Source organism: Habropoda laboriosa, unplaced genomic scaffold (assembly GCF_001263275.1).
Source record: "Habropoda laboriosa isolate 0110345459 unplaced genomic scaffold, ASM126327v1 scaffold28, whole genome shotgun sequence".
Classification (NCBI taxonomy): domain Eukaryota; kingdom Metazoa; phylum Arthropoda; class Insecta; order Hymenoptera; family Apidae; genus Habropoda; species Habropoda laboriosa.
This window is the reverse complement of record NW_017100174.1, coordinates 4,167,505-4,172,599: the sequence shown is the minus strand read 5'-3', so window position 1 is coordinate 4,172,599 and position 5,095 is coordinate 4,167,505.

The window sequence follows — 5,095 nt, the reverse complement described above, 5'->3', positions numbered from 1 at the left end:
TATTTTATCATTCTTCTCGCTTAAGGGGGTAGGTTACCTTTGAAATCTTCAAAAATTCGATTTTTGAATGTTTGCATATTCCAATAGCTGCATCTTTTGCGCGTATTTTAAGCCCAATCAGATTCTGAAATTCCGAAAATTGACGAAATGCCAGCCAAAAATGTGAGAGCGTGCACATGCGACCGGACGCAGCACAGTGTTTCGACCAATGAAAAAAAGTCCGAAATTGAAAGTGTAAAATCTACAAATTTTTTCATTTTAAGATGTTAATAACAAACCATAGTTAATAATATTATTTATAACTTTGGCGTTTCGACGCCGCGCGTTCTGGCGTTTTGGCCATTTTCCGACTTCTAGATTCATCCCTACAAATAACCTACCCCCTTAATTCAGACAAACCACGCAGGCATTCCTAGGACACATTTGGTCATGTTCACCCATAATCTTGAGTGTCATGCACTTCTCCTTCACACCCTAATCTCAAGCAAATCTAACGTTTGGACCCTAATCCCATTGGACCCATCCTTCTCTGGCGCCTCTAACACTCGAAACTCAGTCACTAGCTATAAACATTCACACGCATTTCTCATTTCTACATATGAATACGAGAGATTCAGTGATTGTTTTCTGAAGTGAATTCGAAGAATTGAAATATTTTTCTTATCTTTTTCTTATCAGATAAGTTACACAGCCATCTCAAGACAGCAAACTCCGAATCAAATGCAAAAGGGAGAATTCCATAATCCAACGTCACTGTTGGAACAATTCCGCCTTAAAACACACCCCGTCAAATGCATTAAGGTCCCAGCTTCATCTCCGCTCATTTCACATTCTCCTTCGTACCGTCCCTCGTTCATCATTCCGCGTCATATTCCAAACACACGGCGAGCATATCTAACCTTAAAGGTCCTCCGGTAGATCGATGCTCGTTCGATCACACCGCATGCATGTACATAGCACTCACCTACGAATCGATCTGTACATATAGATCAATCCTTACTCTAAATTCAGTTCGTTCAACCTAATGGAAAAATAAAAAAAAAGAGTCAAAGAAAAAGGGTTCGGCGAATCTGGTCATTGGACGTGGTTTACGGTGTGAAAATCTCGCGGAAACGACGAGGAACGAGCAATAGGCCGACAGAGCTGCGGCTCGTCAACCGATGAAGAATAAATTCGAGGAACGGTACGTTCTGAAAAATGACGGCTCGAACAAATGGTGACATCCGGCGTGGCCTCAGGCCCACCATCGGCGAGTGCTCGTCCGCGCTTGCATTGTCATTCCGCGCGCGCGGGTAACGATCCAATAAAAGGTGAACGCGAATCGTCAGGAGTAGAACGGAGAATAATGGCGACGCGATACCAGTTCCCCTATCCGGCGATATGCAAAGAGTTCTTGGTCGCGTCGACGTGTAGTCTTTCTCGTACGAGATTCAACGCACGCGATTTTCTGCCCTACCGATTCAAATCGGCCGCTTTATTTGGATGAATAATGGCGGCGAACGATCGAAACACACCCGGCGAGGATGTTCATTAACGGGACGAACGGAAATGGTGGAAAATCGGGGCTGTGTAATTCGTGATACGAGCAAATAAACGTTCCACTGTGTGTTCAAGTGTAGTTTCAACATTTTCGCTATTTTTCTCCCTATTTTGGCTTGGAAAAACACAGAAATTATTTATTAAGAAAGGTTAGCTGTCTGAGATTGAAGAGGGAAATAAGATATTTTAAAGTTCGATGACTTCATCGCAATTTTGGCTTGGAAAGCAAATTATTTTTTTTTAGAAAGGTTTGTTGTCTGTGAAATCGAGGAGGAATATAGAATCTTTTAAAATTGACTGCAAATTTTTCACTAATTTTATCGCTATTTTAGCTTCGAGAGACAAACAAATTATTATTTAGGTTAGGTTTGCTGTTTGTGAGTTTAAGAAGGGGTGTTTTAAAGTTGACAAAAGAAAAAAGGTAATGTTTTCCATAAATGTACGGTAGATAGGTCTACTGGTCCTCTCAAAGCACTCGAAGTAATAAAAAAGTTATTACGCCTATAGGGGTGAGTTATAAGCGCGTATATGAGCGGCAAAATAACCTTGCCTTTAATAACGTTGCGGTGTATTTCTATATGAATATTTAAAGTAAAATTAAGATAAAAAGGTAACAGGAACGCTGAAATCTAAAACAAGCAAAATAACACATACAGCGTCGTATAAAAGTTTAAGTGTAGCGTTAATCGATGCACAATTATGATTAAAGGTCCTAGAAAATTTTGTAGAAACATTTCATTTTGAATATTACATCGAGGTTAACGATCTACTGTTACACTTTTAACGACACCGCAATTGTTATTTCATCCGGAATTAAATCCCATTCATCCATAAGAGCGCACAATTTATTTTCCGCTCGCAATATACGCGGGACAATAGAACAGGGGTGTAATTGCGTTAAATTTTAACGAAGTTCATACGGTACTCGGGAACTTTAAAAAATAAAGCGGCGCTTAAGCGGGAGCACCTTACCGTGGCTCGTTTTCCATCTTCGCGCGTGTGACACAGATAACTTTTTACGCGACGCGTCCCCTTGCGCGTACATGCCTCGTGCACGCGGCGAAAACTCGTAATTAGTTTTCCATTTGACGCTGCTCGCCGTAAAAATGTCGTTGCTTCTTGGCCGTTTCGTCGCCGTTCTATGGAACGCGGAGGTTCGTTGAAAGAGGCGGACGAAACGCAATGGCGGTCGAATGAGACGGAAAATCAGCGAGAAACGAATACCGTGGGAGAACAATATTTTTTTTTTCATATATTTTGTGTTGTAGAGTAACTGTTTTTTTTTTTAATTCTGCCATACCGAGTACGAGCTGCGTACTCGCTCGACCCCCCGTGGCCTCAGGTAGCGGACCGACGGCCGCGCGCCCCGACCCGCCCTGATTGGTCGAGTCAAGCTTCCCCAAAACATGTAAAAGATGACCCTTTGACCGGAAAAGTCAGTTCTTGCGGAAAGCCGATTAAGACTACTCTAGCATACACCGAGCAGACGTCTCCTTCGCGGATTATAGACGACACTCCTTGTTCTTGCAAAAGTCAGTACGGAGCGAACGAAGACTCCAGGACCAGGTTTCCTGTCCTGTCTCTACCCTCACCATCTTTACCCATCCACCTCCTAGAGGCAGACGCTCCTTCGCGGATCATAGCGACACCTTTAGGTTGCATCCAATTCTCCAGAATACCTTCATAGAGACAACGGACGTCTCCTTCGCGGGTTACAGACGATAGTTTCTCTTCCCTCCTCTCTCACTCTTATCTATTCCACCAACTTATCTCCTCCCCCCTCCTTTGGGAGATCTAGCCGAGTCAAATTTGCGCCTTTTCACCGACCGTCTTCGAGGCATAATCGCTTTCGATTTATCTGTAATTCGACCTCACAACAATAAAGTGAGATTTTAAATAAATTTCATACCACAGTGCGTATATATTGTGTCTATGATCTATATGGATCATCTAATTTATACTTCAATTTAATAGAATGTGAGAGCCACAGCAATTATCTCGTTATCATAAAACGATTATGTACGATTATGTCTTCCTCGTAGGTACACTGTCTTCGATAGTGATTAAGTATCATAATGTTGTGAAACTAATAGCCGGCGACTTTACGGGATCCCTCGAGGTTAATTTTCTTGGGTAATGTCTTTTACTCACGAATCGTACTGTCAATATAGATAAGAACTCTGACAATGCAAATGATTGCCTAAACAAAATTACTGAACACGTGTAACAAAGAAAACAACAGAAAGAAAATTTCCCAGAATAGAAAGAGTGAATCACGTCGTTTACTTCTAATCACCCTGAAAAATCAATAGTCCTCCATCAAATCGTTCCGAAATTTCGCCGTAGAAGTCCCATGCGCAATTAAGGTATTAATCAGCGCGAAATAGATAGGCAAAGAGAGCAAGAAGAGGGGAAAGTGGAATCGTGGCTGCGCCCCTTCGGTTTCCCTATTGAGGCGAGGCACGCGAGGGTATCGCGGAGGGTTAATCATTGAATCAGGTAGGATCGACGGCTGGGAAGTTTTTGGAAATGGAAGTTGCTCGTTCGTGTAACGAGCAGTTCCTCGTGAACTCGCGGATGGCACGAGACTCGCCAACCGAACGAACATATAAAGGGGGAGGAGGATGGTGGCCTCTTCTCTTCGAACGATCGATGCCGCCAAACAAGGTTTCCGGCGCGATCATTTTTACACCCGCCAGCTTGTAATTACGTGTCATTAGCGGCGAGAGGAAATTTTCACCAGGTGTCGACTTTCTGAAGCCGCGGGAACGAGCGGAGTCTGCGTTTCCCTGCCTTTTCCTTCGTTTCAATTAAACTTCGTTTCTCAACCATGTGACTCGCCCCCTCTTTAACGAGCATTCTGAAATTGATGCGTGCATGTGTACACAGCGAGGCTAGCTGCATAGAAAATTGGATTCTCGAGAGGGCCTTAAACGTCTCGCGTGTGTAGTACACCTTCGCGTAATTAAATCATATAACGAACAAGATTTCTCTCTCTTCTTTTTTTTTTTTTTTTGTAATTTCGTTAATTCTCCAACGTTCTCCCTGTTTCAGACCGTTTCCACCCGACGCACGGCCCTTCTCCTTTATCCCCGTGGAATCGGTCGCGAAAACGGACTCCGCGATTTCCAATTACTTGAAAATTTCCAGAGATCGCCGCTTCCTTTTTCGCGGGCCCGCTAATCATTTTAATCGATCGGATTTCGTATCAATTACACCGGCGGATAAATGGCGAAGCAACCGGGTCGACGAACCTGCTTAATTAGCTTGTCGATCTCCAATTCGTTCCAATTAATTTTTTATTTCGTGTTAATTAACTACTTTCGGATTACAAATTTCCCGCGTGTTCGGTTCCGGATACACGTAACCCCTCTTCTCGACATTACGAGACCAGGGAGGCGTTAATGGATGCATTTAATTAACGCGATTAATCGTTTCGAATCTGGGGCTCCGGTGATATCGGAGGTTATCGTCGCGTCATTTAATCAGGCAAAAATTGTCTGCCTCTTCTTCTTGCTTTTCTTCTCTTTTACTATTTCTTTTTTCTTCTATTTTT